Raw genomic sequence first — 21,756 nt, 5'->3', positions numbered from 1 at the left:
ATATCACTGTAGACAATGTAACCTCTGACAACATGCCTGATGTTTTTAACAAGTTTTATGCTAGGTTTGATAATCATGAATTTTCAGCAGAGCTTCGGCGTGCCTCATAGACTAGATGGTTTTTGTCAATCTGAAAGAATAGAGTTCACCCTTGGTGAAGTCTCCCGGGAATTGAGGCGGGTCAAACCTGGCAAGGCCTCTGGACCAGATGGTATTAATGGTAAAGTCCTCAAAATGTGTCATGAACAGCTCTCTTACATTTCTCATCATATTTTTAACAATGTCTCTACTCACTCATCATGTCCCAGTCTCCTGGAAAACTTCCCACTTGGTGCCAATCCCTAAAAAATCTGCCTTTAGTGTTTTATATGTCTTATCACCCATTCCTTTTGTTAAATTTGCTGACGACACATGCATTTTAGGTCTTATTGAGAAGAATGGTGACGAAACCGGGTAGAGGCATGAAATATCCACCTTTACGAATTGGTGTGACGAAAACAGATTACAACTGAATGTGTCTAAAACTAAGGAGCTTGTTCTTGATTTCCGGCGTAGGGGCACCAACTAGAGATAATTGAAATTAGGAACGAGCCAGTAGAACAAGTCCATTCTTATAAGTATCTGGGAGTTTGATAAATTGGAGTGGGGTGAACATGTAAATACTGTTCTGGCCAAAACTAATCAACGTATGTTCTTTCTACGGAAGCTCAATTTATTCAGACTAGACGCCTCTCTCAATTCTTTGTTCTACAATGCGGCCATCGAGACCATTATTACATTCTGCTTGGCTGCATGGGGTGGCAATACGACTGCTAGAGACATGGCTAAGTTCAATACACTTGTTAGAAAAGCGAGGCGAGTTTGCCGGTCTGATGATCTCAGATCGGTAGATGAGCTGCTTGTCAGGGAAACTAAAAGAAATATTGTGTCAATTACGTCGTCGGAACATCCTGTAGGAAATCAGGTTGAGTAAAGCAGTCGAACTGGCAGGCCAATTGTCATCAGATGCCGGACAGAAAGATACACACGTTCGTTCTTGCCAAGGGCCATTCTTAGTCTTGCCAACGAGTTTTGTAGGAATTTTTTTTTTTTCTATATGCCAGTACATGGATTTTTATTGTCTTAAGAAATGTATATATTATAAATCTTAATCTTATGTTTTGATGTATTTTTGACTGTTTTATGTATGTTATACTGAGATGGAGTGAACTCCAATTCCTGTTATGGCCAATAAAGATTCTTATATCTTATCTTCTTATACTCCAACTGAATCTCCTTCCACTGTCAATTGACATTGAGGCGGAGCAGGACAAAACGGCGGAAACGGTATTAGAGGAGTGGCATGCGGAGCAGGATGCCGCTTGTACTGGTTCACCGGTAGCTACGCCCGCTATCGGTGATACTAGTCGGGCCCCGAGTCAACCGGCCCAAGAGACATTAAGTGGCCCAGATTCTGACTCGCCAATGGAGGACTGCACTACAGCCGTATTAGTTGTGGCTAAGGAGTCCTCCCATTGGTTTGAGACGAAACGGGCCACTGATCTCATTGACTCGAGTGGCCCTTCCACTCTACCCGCAGCCGCTTCCGCTATACCGGACACGATGGTCGCTAGTGGACCTCCTGTTCCTGACAGGGAGGTCCACTCGATCAATGACGACGAGGAGCTAGTACCATCTCCGCCATCTTGTCCTGCTCTGCCTCAGTGGGCAGGCTGGCAGTCTCGACAAGTTCGATCAGGGGAGAGGTCGGACACGAAAGGGGGAACAAAGCCTCCACCGGGGCGCTAGTGTCGGACACTGGGGCGATGACAGGAGCATCATGTGATACGGTGTCAGAGGCCGGGACAGCTTCAACCACGCCCGTAGCCACTCTGGCGGCGTATGAGCGGTCTGGGCATAAACGGGCGAGATGGCCCGTTTTCCCACACGAGTTGCAAACGATATCCCCTTTACACTCTGCCAGGGTATGCCCAACCTGTAAAAAGCGGCTACACCGCTTGTTCTGGCACAACCTGGCCTCATGCCCTTCTAGCCCACACCTCCAACAAGTGCGAGGCTGGCCCAGGTATGCAATGTGGGCCCTGTGCCCATTAGCCCACAAGGTAGAGGGGATATCGGACTTGAGTTCAACTCTTAACTCGTCTAGTCCCGGTCTTGACACCCTTACATTCAAGGAATTCCGGCTCCTCGTAGCCGGTCACTTTCCCAAAACGCCCCAGTGTCCGCCAGACATGTCCAGAGGGAGGTGAACCGAACATCCAAAACATGCCACGTGCCACTGGGACGAGCTGGTACGACGAGATGGGGGAGAACCCTCTCTAAAAAGGTCGGCTTCAAGTGACGACTCGGACGACGATATGTCGTCTAGAGCACGATTGAAGCTTACAGAATCGTCGTCGGCGTAGTTTTGCCCCATTGCCCTCTCATGGCCCATACATTTTCAGTTGCCACTTTCAACGTGAATGGCATGAGGGATCATCGCAAGCGCAGTCGCATTTTCCAATATTGTATTTCAATGGAGGTCGACTGCGTTTGCCTGCAAGAAACACACATTTTGGAAGATGTCCCTCTGTGGGCTTATGAGTGGGGTGGTGGGCTGCATGCTTCGTTTGGTTCGTCTTCATCCTGTGGCACTGTCATCCTTCTGTCACCTCGTCGGGCGGGTTGCGCCACTAGGGTGGAGACGGATCACGAGGGCCGATTGGTTTGCATTCTATTCAAGTATGCACAGGATAATATCTCCCTTTGTACTGTGTATGCTCCCAATCGGTCTGCTAGACGAGATGTTTTTGACACGCTGCCTTCCTTTGTTCCTGGTAGTGCATCATGTGTCATGGTCGGAGACTTTGACTGTGTCCCAGACTCGCCCGGGGCTTCTGTGTCTGCTTGTCCTGACTCTGGGGTCACAGAACTGGACGGGTTCACTTCGGCACACCTTTTAGCCGATGTCTCCAGGATAGATCGAGTGTATGCGCCCGCTAGTTTTTAATTTTCGGGTTGCATGACACCGTTGTAGCACGGTTTGTTTTGCCTTCCATTTTCCCGACCGGGCAGGGCCTATGGAAGCTTAACTGTCAGATACTTGGCGAGGAAGAGTTCCGCCAATGTTGGCAAACCTTGAAGCCGGCCTTTGCCCCTACATCCCAATGGTGGGATGATGTCAAGTTGCGCATCAAACGCTTCGCAATTCAGTATTGCGTGACCCTCGCACGGCGTCGAAGAGAACATTTTTCGAAGCTGTGCGCGGAGGTGAAGTTTGGCGACCCTTCGGCTGTCATCGCTTTGCAGACCTATCTCGATGAAAAGTACCACGTTGCCCGCGTCAGGGCCCGTGTCGAAGCGGTGGAAGCCGAGGAACGCCCTTCACTGAGGTTTTACCAGTCCGTAAGCTCATCGGCGGGTGACAGACGCGTCCCATGTGTGCGCGCTACTGATGGGACCGTGGTTAGTGACCCTCACGGCATTGTCCGCGTATACAAGGATCATTATTTGAGTTTGTTTACGCGTGGCAGTGTCGACTTGTCGGCACAGGCCGATTTATTGATGGGAATCTCAAAAACTGTTCCCCACGATGTCAATGATATTTGGGGGGGGGGGGCGGAATAACCACTGTTGAGCTTTGGAAGGCGCTTTCGAAGATGAAGAATGGCAAGTCCCCGGGTTCGGATGGGCTTCCGAGGGAGTTCTACCGAACCTTCTGGGCATTAATAGGACCCGACCTCAGAGCCGACGCCTTCCAAACGGACTGTTAAACCAAAGTCAACGTCTGGGCATGATTACTTTGCTGCCCAAGTCTGGGGACCCCTTGGACCCTCATAACAAGCGTCCGATCACCTTGTTAAATCTAGACTACAGGTTGCTGGCTAAGGCTTTGTGCAACCGCCTTGCACTGGCTATGCCGCATCTTGTGGGTGATCTCCAGATTTGTGCAGTGAAGGGTCATTGCATCCAGCAGAACTTGTGGTTGATGCGCGACTTGACCGACTTTGTTATTGAACGAGATCTGCCATGTGCATTGGTGTCTCTGGACCAGCAGAAGGCCGTTTAAATGGTGGATCGGGTATTTTTAATGAATGTATTGGAGACGTTTTAGTTGCACCCGGTTTTTCGTAGATGGATTTCTGTTTTGTATCAGGAAAGTTTCAGTTCTGTTATCGTAAATGGGTTTTGTTCGGAGGTTTTTAACGTGGAGAGGGGGGTGCGCCAGGGGTGCCCTCTGTCTCCATTACTTTATGTTTTGTTTAGCGAGTCCCTGTCTCGTCTTTTGGAAAGGGACTCAAGACTTGTTCCATTCGTTGTGCCAGGGGGTGCCAAAGTGAAGTGCGTTCAATATTCAGATGACGTCACGTGTGTTATTTCGAGTCTGGGCTCCTTTCGTGCCCTCTCGCAGGATTTATCTATCTTTGAGAGAGCTACCGGGGCGAAGTTGAATCCGGAAAAGACAAAGGGCCTTCGCCTTGGTAGCTGGAGATACACAGACTTGCCATTCGGTGCATCGTGGTCGGATGAAAATATGAAAATTAATGGTATATGGTTCGGCTGCGATGCACCTTGTGATGTAACCTGGAACGAGAGGGTTGAGGAACTTGAGAGCAGGCTCTCGAAACCTTTGGCACCCGCTGGCTTTCGATCCTAGGGAAAGTCACCGTAATTAATCGTTTTGTTTCGCCCATCTTGTGGTACCCGGGTGTCCTTGTGCGGTTGGAGAGAGCGATATTTTCAATTTATTTGGTCGGGTGGTACAGGGACGTCATTCTGCCGAAGTATGGCGTTCGGTGCATTTAAGGCTGAATGGTGGCGGGCTCCGTGATCTTGCATGGAGAGTTGCACACGGTGCCTTGGTGACCTTGCCTTGGTATAAAGATATCATTGGCGATTGGGTGATGGACTGTGCCCAGGGACCGGCTGTGACAGTTTAGAGAGTACTGCCCATGTTTTTGGCATTGTTGCTTTGTAGTCAACTTATGGGAGTGGGTCCAGACCTAGACCGACCGTGTTACGGGAGACCGTTCATGGTCGGTATGACAGGGCTTTATTTTATATGGGGTAGACCCTCCAGTTTGTTCGGTTGCTGTGTTGCACCGCATTATTTTTGTTTGCTCTGTTGTGAAAAAAAAGACATGTTTGGCGGAATAGATGTGATGTGGTTTTTAGGGGGAAATTTGCCAGTTGGCAGGCAGTCTGACATTCGCCTTCAGATTGAAGGCGATTTTCGCCGTTTATCTGGGGCTACCTTTTTTGGACGGTGGTGTGCTGGGGAGGGGTTTTTCGTTTCGCTCCGTGCTGGTCGTCCTTGTGGTTTTTTGAATGTTTGAGTGGGGGTTGGGCGTTTTGTCTCTGCAGGTCGGCGGACGTATGTTCTATTGGCTCGCTTGACCTGAGTTTCGTTTTTCAGAATGGGATGGTTCGGTAGTGCCGTTTGGCCGTGACGTTTTATATCCCGCATGGCGGGTCACGTAAAAAGCATTTAAAGTAGTGACTGCACGTGATTTTGGAACTGGGTGATTACGGATGTTTTCCAAATAACAGGGATCTCACCAGTATCAATTGCATCTTGAAATATTTCAGTGAAGATGGGGGCTAACTGGGCAGATCATAACTTAATTGCTTTATTACTAATACGATCTGGTCCGCTAGCTTTATGTACAATTACCCGATAAAATAGCGTATGGACCTCCTCGTCAAGTGATAAAATAACCCTTTTAAAATCATTGCACTTATCAAATAGTATTGCACGAAGAGAAAGCGGTTCTTCATTAAAATCAATCTCATCAAATCTACAATAAAACTGATTGAGTTCATCAATCCAGTCCATATAGACTATGGGGCATGTGGCCAAAACAGCTTTCTAAATTAATTCTTGCAGTCATCTCCTGGGGACTACATGAAATGTGGCCTAAAATGCTGTCCTTTCAATATCCCAACAGTTCCCACTCCCAGAAATGGGGCACTTTTGAGTAAATCCCGCCTAAAAACAAAACACTAAAAAAGAAAAATTCCTTTAAAAAGGACTGCGTGTCATGCAAGTCAAATATGGTATTACACTGTTTGTTCATGGATTTCACATCCTACAATGACCCATATTGTTTTTTATAAGTAATGATATTGGAATTGGCATCTACTAAGGACGTGCAACCCATGAAGTGTTGAAACGAAACCCGGTAGTTGATGAAATTTACCCAAAATAACACATTTTTGCCATTTAATCACTTTTTTATGACAAAAATGCATGTTTTTCTTTATAATTTGCAAGAATATTTTGCTTGTGATATGACGGATCACATTTCACCAAATAGCAATTAGCATGATTAAAGAACATTTTGCTTTCTTATAGAATGATTCTTCATCTTCAAAGTTCTCTTCATCATCATGGAAGTCAGCATCGTCATTGTCTTGCTCGTCATCATCTTCCTCATCACCTTCAGGCTGAGTGGCTGGCTCTTCATCTGGTATGGGCATGTTGGCACAGTTCTTACATTCACATAGTTCGGTACAGCGCAAACCCAAAGCTGCACAGCATCCTTCATCTGTAGCTTGGCACTCTTGACTTCTTGCAGGTGCATCGAGTTAATTCCATGATGCTTTGTTGAGCAGGCTGCGGGTCCATCCAATCTATCGCAAGGTTACCGTCTACTAATTTCCAACCATGGCCAACTTGTGATGGTATGTCAGGATGGCTTTCAAAACCGCGTTTCCAAATAGCTGCCTGGTAATTTGCACGTTGTGTATGCTTTAGTAGTGCATCTCTGTTGGGGGGAATGATATCCTCTTGCCTGGTAGCCATGGAAAATAATGCGTACCTGGCATCATTCACACTGCTGTGCTCTTGCATATTGTAAAGCTTGCACACAAAGTCCTTCAATGTTGAGATGACGTCATCTGTAAGCGTGAATGCTTCACCCAGGGCTTGAAAAGCCTGTCTATACCTTTCATTGTCTACAATTAGCTTCAATGGTCTTTTCTTCCCTTTTCCGTAGAAGGAACTTGTTGAATCACAGCCAGTGAAATAGTGCAGGCCTATCATAACTTTTGTGGTTTCCTCTCCCAGGTCAAGTTGGGTGGCCTGTAGGCTGATGGTGCGGTTCTTTTCTTCTTTCCCTGTGTTAAAATATTGCTTTGAGCTCTCAAGTTTTGGTGACATAGCAATACCAATGATGAACACATCCGTGTCAGGACTCTTGATGACAATGTCTTTACTTCCCATGTCGCTGGCGTACTTAGCATGGAGCAACATCCTGGTGTCGGCTTCCTCGTGTGTACAATGGAGTTCTGGAACTTGTTGGACATCTGTTGTCCCATTCTTTGCTGTAATTAGATGACACTGCTCTGCGTGTGCAATGTACACAGATTTTCCCTTCAAATCCTCCTCCCCATAAGTACTCCAAGAGTCAAACAGGAAATTCACAAGTTGCTCCTTGTTGAATCCATTAGCCAGGTATTTCTCTTCCATTGTTTGGGGACGGCTTGGTCTGGCTTGGTGATCTTGATCCTTTGCGATCCACTTGCTGCATGCCGCTTCCTCTGTGCACCTTTCATGCTCATAGCTGGATATGTGTCTGTCACAAAGTGTATGATGTTTGATCCAGTGCTTCTTGCCAAGTAAACCAGGTCTCTCAGTATTTTCTTTGCTAATTGTCCTATGGTAACTCGACAGTTGGAGATGCTTCTGGTGACTTCTCTAGGTGGTGCAACAGACTGGCTTTGTTCGTCTTCACCAAACATCAATTAACTTTGGCCAGGGCTGGAGGATATGGACTCAATGAGAAAGTCAACATGTTCCGCTGATCTACCTTACGTACTCTGCCAATAATAATAAGCCTCGCCAGCAACTCTCTATCACTTTTCAAAGCCACCTCTTTCCCATTCATGTTCACAGTTGCTTTGCCTACATCTGCAAATGTCTTCAACTTCATCTTGGACAGAGTTTTGTTGAGGTATATGTCTCATTGCAGACGGGTCTTGGAGAAATTGATGAAGGCTTCGTCGCCATTAGTATATGCATTCATAAGCGATGACCCCTGATGATAGGTGCACAAGTTCTGCAGCATCTGCTTCTGGATCACTATCAAAAGGATTGGTCATACTCATTATGGTGCTCATGATGTTGTTGATGTCATTCTGATCTCTCATCATACGACTCTTGTTAAATCTGCACGTCTTGAAACTTTTTCTCCCTTGTCAGCCATTTCCTCACACTGTCTCGTTATCAGTGCTCTTTCATGGTGGCCTCTGATCCATCGATTGGTGGCACCTTGGTTGTTTGAGAAGCCTTTGACACCCCCTCTCGTTTTCGAATCTCTATTGGCAGTTTGCTCAATTGTCATGTCGCAAGCTACTCACGCTGAACTGCAAAGTGGCCCTTGACTAGTTCATCATGGATAAATGGATTAGTGATTGGGAGCTTGTTCATTTCAAGCCAGTATACCGGAAGGTAGCGTGAGTAGTTTGTCCTATCAAAGGCAAACATCCATGGTAGCAAAGCTCTGACAGTAGCAAGATGCAGTTTCCAGTGTCCTTCCCTGGTAGCACTAATGAAGAGGAGAATATTGCCAATCATTTCTAGGTAAGAGCACCATAAAGCGAAAGTAGCGTTGTTCTTTCCTTCTTTAATGAAGTCTCCATACTCTTCCATCATAGCCTTGTAAGCACTTCCTTCCAGCTGGGTGTCAAACTCTCTTGGATAAGATGCCTGTAGGGATGACACTACTTTCTTGAACTGTGCTTTTTACGTGACCCGCCATGCGGGATACAAAACGTCACGGCCAAACGGCACTACCGAACCATCCCATTGTGACAAACGAAACTAAGGTCTAGCGAGCCAAAAAAACATACGCCCGCCGACCTGCAGACAAAACGCCCAACCCCCCCCCCCCCACTGAAACATTCAAAAACGTACAGAAGGACGACCCGCACGCAGCGAAACGAAAAACCCCTCCCCAGCACACCAGCGTCCAAAAAAGGCAGCCCCAGATAAACGGCGAAAATCGCCTTCAATCTGAAGGCGAATGTCGGACTTCACCGCCTCCAGGACTGCCTGCCAACTGGCAAATTTCCCCCTAAAAACCAAATTACACCTATTCCGCCAAACATGTTTTTTTACAATAGAGCAAACAAATATGATGCGGTGCAACACAGCTACCGAACAAAGTGGAGGGTCTACCCCATATAAAATAAAGCCCTGCCCTACCGACCATGAACGGTCTCCCGTAACACGGTCGGTCCAGGTCTGGAACCACTCCCATAAGTTTACTACAAAGTAACAATGCCAAAAAACATGAGCAGTACTCTCTAAGCTGTCACAGCCGGTCCTAGGGCACAGTCCATCACCCAATCGCCAATGATATCTTTTTAGGTTGGTCACCAAGGCACCGTGTGCAACTCTCCATGCAAGATCACGGAGCCTGCAACCATTCAGCCTTGAATGCACCGAACGCCATACTTCGGCAGAATGACGTCCCTGGACAAAAGTTGCATTCAAGGCCTTATCCCTCAACAAACTGTGAACGAGGGCCGGCTGTGACAGGTCAACAGGGGGCAACTCAATCAGAGCGGAGCAGATGACACGCACCACCCTGTTTGGAGTACTACTATGCGGTTCTCTGTTGCTAAACAGCGCCGGGACCCATCGACGCAGGTGCAAACCGCCCCAAAAACGTACAAAATATGAACAAGGCAACCCTGGGTCAGTTACCGCTACAAACAACTGCTTAAATAACAAAAAGGTCAATTTACTTCCCAGATGAACCACCCCTAGTCCCCCCCCTTCTCCAGTTTTTGGTACAATACCGCCCTCTTGACAAGCTCTGTACCACCAGACCATATGAATGAAAAAATCGCCCTCTCCAACCGTACCAGGACGCGACGCGGAATAGGGTACACCGCGCCAGGGTACCACAAGATGGGCGAAACGAAACGATTAATGACAGTGACTTTCCCCAAGATCGAAAGCCAGCGGGTGCCAAAGGTTTCGAGTCTGCTCTGAAATACCTCAGCCCTCTCGTTCCAGGTGACATCACAAGGTGCATCGTAGCCGAACCATATACCATTAATTTTGATATTCTGATCCGACCACGACGCACCGAATGGTAAGTCTCTGTATCTCCAGCTACCAAGACGAAGGCCCTTTGTCTTTTCTGGATTCAACTTCGCCCCGGTAGCTCTCTCAAAAATAGATAGATCCTGCGAGAGTGCGCGAAAGGAGTCGAGACTCGAAACAATACATGTCACGTCATCTGCATATTGAGCGCATTTCACTTTGGCACCCCCTGGCACAACGAATGGAACAAGTTTGGAGTCCCTTTCCAAAAGACGAGAGAGGGACTCGCTAAACAAAACATAAAGTAATGGAGACAGAGGGCACCCCTGGCGCACCCCCCTCTCCACGTTAAAAACCCCCGAACAAAACCCATTTACGATAACAGAACTGAAACTTTCTTCATACAAAACAGAAATCCATTTACGAAAATTTGGGTGCAACTGAAACGTCTCCAATACATTCATTAAAAAACCGCGATCCACCATGTGAAAGGCCTTCTGCTGGTCCAGAGACACCAATGTACATGGCAGATCACGGTCAATAACAAAGTCGGTCAAGTCGCGCATCAACCACAAGTTCTGCTGGATGCAATGACCCTTCACTGCACAAGTCTGGATGGAGATCACCAACAAGATGCGGCATAGCCAGTGCAAGGCGGTTGCACAAAGCCTTAGCCAGCAACTTGTAGTCCACATTTAGCAAGGTGATCGGACGCTTGTTATGGGGATCCAAGGGGTCCCCAGACTTTGGCAGCAAAGTAATCATGCCCAGACGTTGACTTTGGTTTAACAGTCCGTTTTGGAAGGCGTCCCCGAAGACGGCTCTGATGTCGGGTCCTATTATTGCCCAGAAGGTTCGGTAGAACTCCCTCGGAAGCCCGTCCGAACCCGGGGACTTGCCATTCTTCATCTTCGAAAGCGCCTTCCAAAGCTCAACAGTGGTTATTCCGCCCCCCAAAATATCATTGACATCGTGGGGAACGGTTTTTGAGATTCCCCTCAATAAATCAGACTGTGCCGACAAGTCGACATTGCCACGCGTAAACAAACTCGAATAATACTCTTTATATACGCGGACAATGCCGTGAGGGTCACTGACCACGGTCCCATCGGTAGCGCGCACAGACGGGACGCGTCTGTCACCCGCCGATGAGCTAACGGACTGGTAAAACCTCAGTGAAGGGCGCTCCTCGGCTTCCACCGCTTCGACACGGGCCCTGACGCGGGCACCGTGGTACTTTTCATCGAGATACGTCTGCAAAGCGATGACTGCCGAAGGGTCGCCAAACTTCACCTCCGCGCACAGCTTCGAGAATTTTTCTCTTCGACGCCGTGCGCGGGTCACGCAATACTGAATTGCGTAGCGTTTGATGCGCAACTTGATATTATCCCACCACTGGGATGTACAAGCAAAGGCCGGCTTCAATGTTTGCCATCCTTTGTACCTGGTCTCGAAACCTTGGCGGAATTCTGCCTCGCCAAGAATCCGACAGTTAAGCTTCCATAGGCCCCGCCCGATCGGGAAAATGGAAGGCAAAACAAAACGTGCTACCACAGTGTCATGGTCAGAGAGCGGACAGCTGAGCGTCTCGCAACCCGAAAATTTAAAACTTACGGGCGCATACACTCGATCTATCCTGGAGGCATCTTCTCCGTTAGGCCTCACCCACGTGTACACCGTACTACACGGGTGTATACGCCTCAAGACATCGGCTAAAAGGTGTACGGAAGTGAATCTGTCCAATTCTGTGATCCCAGCGTCGGGACTAGCAGACACAGAAGACCCGAGTCTGGGACACAGTTAAAGTCTCCGACCATGACACATGGAGCACTACCAGGAACAAAGGAAGGCAGTGAAGGAAGTGAACTGTTGTCTCTTCTGTTCCTCCAGAGTACTCAAGAAACTTTGCCATCGAAGGCGGTGCAGTGCTTCAGCCATAAGCTTATGACAGCGAACACTTCGATTGTAGTTGTGGCCATTCATCACACCAGTCACTGACCCTGTTGCCACTACACCTGCCTCAATCAGGACATCTTGAAATCTTCCCAATGCATGCTAATACTGTCATTGTGGTATGGAAAGCTCCAAGACGAATAACTATCCTCTCCTGGAAAATTGGAGTCTGCCATCTGATTGTCTGAGCTTTACAATAAATCGCTTGGTCTACTACTACCACAATTGATGGAAGTTCCAACTGATCGGCTATTTCCAGGCTTCTGTGAAGTACAGTGTTGACAGTATTTAAATCCGTTGGGCTAGCATCTACAACTGGCAAGTATGCAATGGTTGCTTTAGGTGGAATGCTGGAAGAAAGCAGCTGCTTGAATCCAGTCCAGGAGGGAAGAAGGCGGGCCTCAGAAAATAAAATGCTCAACCTCCAGCTGTACACTGTCATCAAATGCCTGAGGGGATGACTTCTTCAAACCACCAAATCTCACCCATCGCTGAAGCAGGTGCTGGCAGGGATCGCTTCCTTGACTTTCTGATATGTTGACGCGGTTGAGACGCTGAAGATGTAGAATCTAACTTCACATGTTGGACAGCTATTCCTCCGTTGGTGTTGTAGGTAGTGCCTTTACCGGATAGGGTGCATTCTCCAAAATCTTTGTTGTCCCACACAAGGGTGGTGTAGATAGACTTGTTGAGACTGGATGGAAGAACATTGCCTATCAATTTCCTGCTGCCCTATTGCTGTATCGTGCTCCAAGACATTAGTGTGTGACACAGAATGTCCAAAACCATTGAGTAAACCAATGAGCTGGGCTGATCCACTAAGATGACGAATCGCCATTAACAGTGATGAACGCTTGGGCATCATCTTCCTTCCCTTTGATGATGTCCTGTCCAATGGCAAGGATGCGACGATCTGCTGCATCTTGAATCTTTACTTTCTGCTCATCTGTTGTCTCATCGGACACACCAACAATCCATGCTATTTTGTAGTTTTTTGAATGTTTCTGTGGGGGACGTTTTTGTCGCTGCAGGTCGGCGGGCGTATGTTGCTTTTTTGGCTCGCTTGACCTGGGTTTCGTTTTTCAGAATGGGATGGTTCGGTCGTCCCGTTTGGCCGTGAAGTTTTGTATCCCGCATGGCGGATCACGTAGCAAGCACAATCCATGCTATAAAATTGTAGAGCTTGGTGGGGACTATCTTGCGCGCTGCATCAAGGGTTAAATCGCCAGATGTTGGAGGCCATGGAAGATTGTTTTTTTTTTTTCATGGCTTGCATGATTTCTTCTTTTAAATCCAGTGCAGTAGAGTAGCGATCCCTTAGTGACGACATTTGAGGCTTGGATTGTCCACTGTTTGGTATGCCCTTTGGTCGCTTTCTGGGTGGTACTTCTTCCTCCTCAGCATCTGTGTTGTCAGTATCTCAGTTGGTGTGGTGGTGGCTTCGGGACCTTCGGCCGATAGTGTCTCAACATAAACCATCTCACTGGAACACCTCTTCTTGGGCTGAAGAAAGCACAGCTGTGGAAACCTTCGTTTGAGACGCTGCTTCAGTCTGTAAGTTCTGTAGTTGGAGGCATTTCAACATCTTTCACAGCTTTGCCAAAATACCGCCTTAGTGATGTCATTCTGTAAATCTGTTTCGCTCGAAGAATCTTGTTCGATGTAGTACTTGCAAAAAGCATCAAATGCTGTGGCATAGAGCTGTTCTTTTGGCTCAACATACTTCCTGGTTTGGTACCCTGTGTAGCTCCTGTAGCAACTTCTATGATAACGCAATTCGATTGCCACACAGTCACGTTCTTGTCTTTAGCAGCTGCTGCTAGCTTGCCTCCATCAGGCTGTTCACTAAGCATCAACTGTTCTTTTCTTTTTCTCCTCTGAGAGTCTGTATATGATATTTCATAGCGGCAACAGAAGATGCAAATCTTTGGCAGGATGTGGGAAGGGACAGATGGCTCCTTCGTTACACCCGCAACAGCTGAGCTAGATCGTAACACCCTCGGGGTGGACGTGTTGCTTCATCACCAGTATCAATACTTGAAGTTGAAGGCTCCAATTCTGTAAAGGCACAAAAGACAGAAAGAAAAATATGTGTGAATTTTTCATTTTGTATTCTGTGTATAGGGAGATGATGGATATTTCAATGTAGCAATGAAAATAATAAAAATATGTACACCAAAACACCTGAAAAATCGGGCATAGGTCTGCCGTGCGACAGCTTTTTAGACACAGACCGTCAGAAAACCAAGTCTAAGTAGAATTATATTATAATAATTTCAATGTACCACTAAATTTATCAATTAATATTTACAGCAAAACTTCTGAAAAATTGGGCATAGGTCTGCCATGCATGATCATGCATTGGCTTTATATAATTTATGCAACATGATTTTTATGACCCAATAAAAGGATCTAACCTAACAATATTTTACACCAAAACACATAAAGAAGTGGGATATATAGGTCTGCTAATTTATATTGGGTGATTATGACAGTATTTTTTTAAATTTTATGACATTAGCATTGCCATAGGCTACCATGCACCACCAATCCAACACAGTTGAACACACCATACAGCCAGTGCATTTCACCCTAGCCTAAGTGTGAGCAGTGAGTGCGTGAGTGAAAATTATCCGTAAATGTCCATGTTTATATGACAAAAATAAAGAACGTACCTGATGTATGACTTGATTTGGCAGCTAGTAGTTGCTTCTCTTTGCTTATTTTTCCTCTCTTCTGCTTCGATGAGTCGGTAAAATACCGATAACAAGTGTTATGACATCCACCAAATTCTGGAATTGGCAAGCTTAACACACACGCGTACTCCCATGCTCTCGCAAAAAAGCTGTTGCTATATCGGCTTGATTTCCGACCAAATCCTTCCAAATGTCCACACTTTTCAAGAATGTGATCCACCTTGCTGTTGTAAAAGGTTTAATATCTTCTAAAACATCAGCGCAGTGAGCAAAACACCTGTTTTTGGACGAATTCAGCTACTTTCCCGCATTGCAATCCATGTTTATGTCATGTTTTGCGGCAAGCGAAGCGTCTGTGTGTACCAGCTGACACGTAAAATAGCCGTACCGAAGCACGCTAAAACAGCGACGCTGATTCGTCGATCGGCATAATTTTGATGTACAGGCAAATTATCGGACCAATCGCGTCAATGACAAATCTTAGCAACCAGTGTCAATGAAACTTGCGATCTGATTGGATATTTTCGTATCTACAATCGGGTAAATTTACAGAAATATATTTGCCATTTTCAGTAAATTTCTAAATAACGCCCCAATTCCCAGTGTGGAAAAATGATGTTTTTAAAATAATATATCTCATTTTAAGATCATTTTCATGTAGTCCCAAAGTGATGACAACGAGACGACCGTCCAGAACGGCTCGCCCCACCGTCTAATAGTAGCATGAGCAGTGTCTGATTTTTTCAGTGATGGTGGACATGACTTTCCACGCTGCTCGACTATCGTTGCACTGAACAAGGCACCTGCTGCACTGCCACACACCATCAGCGAAATCGCCATTCAAGAGTGCTCCTGGACTCTCTCGATCCTCTTCATGCCCCTCGGAACAATAATTTTCTGGGAACCAGGATCATCAGTCACATTGGTCTCATCGTAATTGAAAAGTGCTTCCGGTACCCCATCTCTGATGGCAATTTCCAAGTTTGCAAAATATTCAGAGACCTGCTGAGCACTGACCTTGGCCCTCGCTCTCTTGGTATTTCCTGCGAAGCGAGGACTCCCTGTTGATGAATGACGGAAGTTAAATCCAGGCATGTTGTCCCTGAATTGGACATTGTTTCGGCCATTTGGTCCAGGTAATACTTAATCACTGACCATAAGTCATTCTGTACGAATGGAAAACCCCATGCAGTCATTTGTTTTAATGTTTTCATAATAATCCTTTTTCTTGGAGGCTAAAACACGAAGCCTTCCAACACGTTTGGCATGTCTACCACCAACGTTGTTACGTAGTGTGGTCCTGTTTATGCCGTAGACTCGGCTGGCTTTCGCAACTGACATTCTATCCTTCATAGCGCCCATCGCCCCTGAAGAATGAATAAAAAGCTCCCATGAGTCACTCCTCATTCGTCTAGAACCCACCTTCGAATCACCCTACCAGGCGGTACAGGCCTAGAGAGGATCATACAATTTACATGTGCAAAAAACAAGTACAAGCCAGTCATCCCCTCCCCGAACGTGACTACATCAAATTCAAAACTGTCTAGGCCTAATATCTAGCCTGGGTTGCTTTATTCCTACCACAACTTTACTTGGAAGGCCTGCTAGCCCTAATTTAGAATCAGTGTCACTATACAGAAGTCTCCACTGACCCTGACCTTGTGACACTAACAGTGGAACAGTGTATGACGAGTAATACGTATTAAGTAAGACTAATAGTGGTTTTGCTTACATTGTTCACACACGGAGTTACGTCGACTACTTTCGCGAAATCCGCCCCTGTGTTAACCGATTGAAACTGTTCATGGAAAATAGTCACTTTCAGCATGTGTATCAGATTATGCAGACGGTCCACACAAGCCGCTCATACACATACGAATATATATTCCAATTTAAATTACGTGTATTACTAAGTTTTAGTTTTAAGTAATAACGGAGCATGTGATGCACTTGGAAACTCACATTGTTGACGCTTGGACGTAAATATATCTTTCGTTAAACTTTTAAGTTCTTTTAGCACTGGAGTTATTCAGGGATCGTATATTTTATTTCATATTTTCGTAACGGTAAAACTTGGCTAGGATCCGCTATCCTACTGTACAGATTATGCCGGGAGAGGGGAGCCCTAGTCTAACGTTATGTACAGTAGCGTACTTAAGGATCAGTTTGACATTAATATTTTAAAGGAATGTAATCCTTAAGAGATCATTCCACAAAAGGGGACTCACATGAGGTGGGATTATGTTCTGAGAGAGCGCCCTCTGTTTCAGCTAAGATGGCAGCTGCCATGTAACGTTCAATTTAAAATATTGTATATGTATACAGGGTGAGGTTCTTAACGTGTAGTTACGTAACATAACGTCGTAGCCTCATCACGTGCATATATATATTTCTAAGTAGTTATATTCAACCGCCCCAAGAGACATTAAGTGGCCCAGATTCTGACTCGCCAATGGAGGACTGCACTACAGCCTTATTAGTTGTGGCTAAGGAGTCCTCCGATTGGTTTGATGAGACAAAACAGGCCACTGATCTCATTGACTCGAGTGGCCCTTCCACCCTACCCGCAGCCGCTTCCGCTATACCGGACACGATGGTCGCTAGTGGACCTCCTGTTCCTGACAGGGAGGTCCACTCGATCAAGGTTGACGAGGAGTTAAGAACTCTGCTCCCTCGTAAGAAAAGGGGGAATACTGTTAGGGGCTTGAAAAGACCCGTATTGGGAAAATTTCGCAGGTAATGCGCAAGCCTGTCGTCTGCTATCGGGACGGCGTACCCCGGATGAATTTTGGAGTTAGTTAGTTGTTATGTGTGGGGTGGGGGGTTTGTGTGGTCCTTACATAATATGGGTTGGGGGTTTTCTGTTTGTGGTTTGGTGTTGGCTTTTTGGGGCTGGTTTGTGGAGCTTTATTGTTTTGGTTCTGTTAGCCTTTGGGTCCGTGTCCTTTTCACGTCACGTTAAACGCTATATTTTATACATTTCTGGGTTAGTGAGAGATTTCTGTTTGTGGGTTTTCAGTTGGGTTTTTGGTGGTTGTTAAACAGACTGGGATTGTTTTTTGTTTTGTTGACCTTTGGTCCGTGTCCGTTTCTCTGCACGTAAAAAAGCACAGTTATATTCTATATTATCAGTATTCCCTTTATTTTACTTTTAACTGTTAAGACTTAAGAGGTATGTTCTCTTATATCATATTTAAGGTCATGACTACCCACTTAAAGGGATAGTACAGTTATAGCGTTAAATTTATAGTATGCCTAGTAGTTAAGGGAAGGCTTGTCCCATTTGCAAAGAGCTATTCGACGATGATGCCTGGAATTTTTTCAAACTCTTCCAGGAAGGAGCTGATACAATCAACGAGTCAAGCAGGAAGCGAGGTCGGCCAGAAATCCTTGCACGAGCAGGTCAACGAGTGCATAAATTGTGTCGCAATAAATGGACGAATGCAAAGGACATTCTTCGACAAAACAGGGGAACTGCTCCTCCAGTTGAAAAGAGGAGTGTTCGAGTTAGCACGGGTCCGTACAACAGAAGAACGGACTGTTTTTTCTGTGGCCAAACGGTTGTTAAGGGCAATCATGGTCGCGATGAACTCGTCAGCGAAGTACACACAGATTCCTTCCCTTTCACTGTATTAGAGCAATGTGAGAATCGTACAGATGACTGGTCCCATTCTGTGAAGGGCCGGATCGAGTTTTTTTCTAAGGATCTCCATGCAGCGGATGCTATTTATCATGCACAGTGTAGTGTCAACTTTAGAACTGGGCGAGATATCCCAGAGCAATTTAGAGCTGAACCTGCACTCAAACGGAATAGAGTCGGTCGACCGAAGAATGAAGACCAGCATCAGGCCTTCTTTTGAGGGTATGTGAATACTTGGAAAGAAATGATGAAGAACAGCTGAAGGTTTCCCATCTCGTAAGCAAGATGAAGGACTATATATTAGAAAGTGACTCTACTCCATATGGGAACCAATACATGAAAAAAAGACTGAGAGGGCACTACGGTGATTCAATTTTCATTGCTGATGGAGAAGGTGTTGAAACTTGAGGGTATCGAGGGTATCGTTAGTTATCTGCATTCCTTTTGTGACAACTTTACTGGCGATGAGACAGGTGAACTTTATTGCTGTCTGACATGTATTTTAAGTCACATTTCAGTGGGTTTATATAGCCTATATGGTAGGCCCGTGTACATACATACCATACATTACATTGTAATGTATATATATATATATGTCTGTATACTTTATGTGATGATTGTGGCCAGTGTGATGATTGTAGTACCATGCATGCTGTTGTATTTGTGTCCACTCCATAACTAGGCCTACGGCAATATCTCACTCTGACTGCACTGACTCCAGACTCTTGATTACACCTAGCCTAGGACTGAGGTATAACTTGACATATGCCTATTCTGTATAGCCCACTGAAGTGTACAGATTGACATTGTTTACAAATCTTACTGCTTTAGAGCGAGTGACACGTGCATATTTGATGACGTCAAAATGAACTTGGCTGAGATTGGCTATTCAATATACACAATGGTACGAACCTACCTGCATAAAAAATAGCCCCGGCCCTCCCCTTACCATCCATAATTAACATATTTACACCTGATTTGCACGGACGGTGTGCCTTAAATGTCTATTACTTAAATCAATACGGCACGCAACCTCTTCCACTCACTCACTTCTACCTGTGGAGAAGGAGCAAGGGGCATCAACCTCTTTATCTCACACAGTCTGCTGCTATCGACCTATCATGCTCGCATTCTATCAGCATTTTCTCGAGCTGAAAAATGTTGAGAGACGTCAACGTCGGAGGGGCTGGATAATAACTGAAATTAATATTATCTTCGTCGTTGGGGGATTCCAATGCTCCTCCGATGGCATTGGATACCCACGGTGTATAAACTTCTGCAGGTTGCTGGACTATTGGTTGCTCTACAAAAATCGCGCGCTCTGAGAGTCGTTCCCTTAATGCATTTATTTCCTTTTCCTGCTTGCTGTTGAAGCAGGAGTTCTATCTGCCCCATTCGGAAGCCTTTCAAATCGGGCTTCGCAAATCGCTGAGCACGTTAGAGGTGGAGTGCAGTATAGCCACTCTTCGGCTACCTTCGGTGGAGTTCCCGCGGATGTCCACCACATCTGGAAAGCTATCGCGGCTTCGCCAGCACAATCCGGAGCCACTGTTCAGTACCCGTGTGGTTGCCTCCAGGTGCGGCCTCCCCTATCACTATTCTGTAAGCGATCTGCGAACAAGTTATATATGAAAAATCTAAATTCTTAGAAGTATGTACTAAATCAGCATGTCAAGTTATTATGATAATAACAATAATATCAAACACAAGCTTCAAAGCGCTATACAGAGAAAAACCCTAAAAAACAGCCAATATCAATTAAATAAACCAAAATATCAATTTCAAAAATACAATTTAAAACAGTTAATGAAAAATACAATTCAAAACAGTTATGGAACTTTCGGGATTCGTTTTTCTTCTGCTAGCTGTACAATTACATGGTTTCCTAATTAGAGGTTACTACTTGTGGTAAGGTTTTTTGCTTTCGATGATATCGTAACCTATGCATTTATGATGGCGTGTGTGTGTGCGTTTGTGACGCCCAGCTTGTAAAGACGATATCTGAAGAAGGGAATGTTGGAACAACTTCATGTTTGGTGTGTAGATGAACCACATTAAGTACAGGAAGCCTATTGTTTTTGTGGAGGTCAAATTGTGAAAACCTTGTAAACACGATATCTAAAGAAAGCAAGCTTGTGCAGACCTCATATTTAATCTGTAGAAGTACCACATTCAGTTCAGGAAGCCTATTGTTCTTTGTGGAGGTCAAAAGCCCATTTAGGGTCACTACGGGTCAAAATGTGAAAACCTTGTAAACACGATATCTCAAGAAATGAAGCTTGCGCAGACCTAATATTTAATGTCTTCAAGTACCACATTGAGTACAAGAAGCCTATTGTTTTTTGTGGAGGTCAAAGGTCATTTAGGGTCAAATTGCCAAACCTTGCAAACACAATAGCTAAACTTGCAGGGTTGTCCAACCTTTTGCAGAGGAGGGCCATATGGAATGATATGATGGAGGGGGCCGCATGAGCCCTACGCTCGATTTTCTGATAAAACAGTTGAATGAAGTCCAGCCGCCCCCCCCCCCTCCGCTTAGAGAGTGTCACACAAACTGACGTGTATGCAGTTTTGTGAACCCACAAGGTTCAGAATGATTGATTGTATAGCTTCAAATTGTTATCAATAAATCTGCTCACTAAAATTTCGCACCGTAGAGCATCTCTGGCGGGCCGGACGCAACCCTGCGGCGGGCCGGACTGTGGCCCGTGGGTTGGACAACCCTCATCTGCTAAAGAATGGAAACTTGGGCAGACCTCTCACATTGAGTACAGGAAGCCTAATGTTTTCTGTGGAGGTCAAGGGTAATCTAGGATCACTAGGGGGCAAATTGTGAAAACTTTGTAAAAAGGTTCAAGAAGGGAAGCTCGGACCAACTCATATTTAGTGTGTATACGTAAACACATCGAGTACACGAAGCCACAAGTTTTTCGTGTAGGTCAAAGGTCATTTGGGGACAAGTCAAATTGTGACAACCTTGTAAACTTGATATTGCAAGAAAGGACAGATCTCATATTGGTTTGAAGACGTACCATATTACATTTCAGGAGCCTATTATTGCTTTTGGTGGAGCTCAAAGGTCATTTGAAGTCATCAAATGCCAAACATCTACTGCACTCCCCTCTTACCTACCTGTCTCTCCACACTAACACATCTTCCTTAACATAATATCGTAAGGGAAGCTTGGACAGATCGCATATTTGGTATGTAATTGTACCACATTTAGTACAAGAAGCCTTAATTTGTGGGCGGAGGTCAATGGTCATTTGAGTTCACCAGGGGTCACATTGTGAAACCATGTGTTACACAATATTTCAACAAGGACTGGTGTCATATTTAGTATGTTGATGTATCTATCACATTAATAACAAGAAGCTTGTTGTTGAGGTCAATGGCCATTTCGGGACAACCTGTGTCATTGTGAATTATTG

At 45.5% G+C, this 21,756-nt stretch overlaps 2 pseudogenes; both read right to left on the bottom strand.

Moving 5' to 3' along the window:
- Positions 1–6,285: 6,285 nt before the first annotated feature.
- On the bottom strand, positions 6,286–7,234 carry LOC139984604 (uncharacterized; annotated as a pseudogene).
- Positions 7,235–13,567: 6,333 nt separating this feature from the next.
- Positions 13,568–15,780, bottom strand: LOC139984603 (uncharacterized; annotated as a pseudogene).
- Between the last annotated feature and the right edge of the window lie 5,976 nt (positions 15,781–21,756).

The sequence above is a fragment of the Apostichopus japonicus genome, chromosome 17 (genome assembly GCF_037975245.1).
Source record: "Apostichopus japonicus isolate 1M-3 chromosome 17, ASM3797524v1, whole genome shotgun sequence".
Lineage (NCBI taxonomy): Eukaryota > Metazoa > Echinodermata > Holothuroidea > Aspidochirotida > Stichopodidae > Apostichopus > Apostichopus japonicus.
This window is presented reverse-complemented; position numbering and strand designations above follow the sequence as displayed.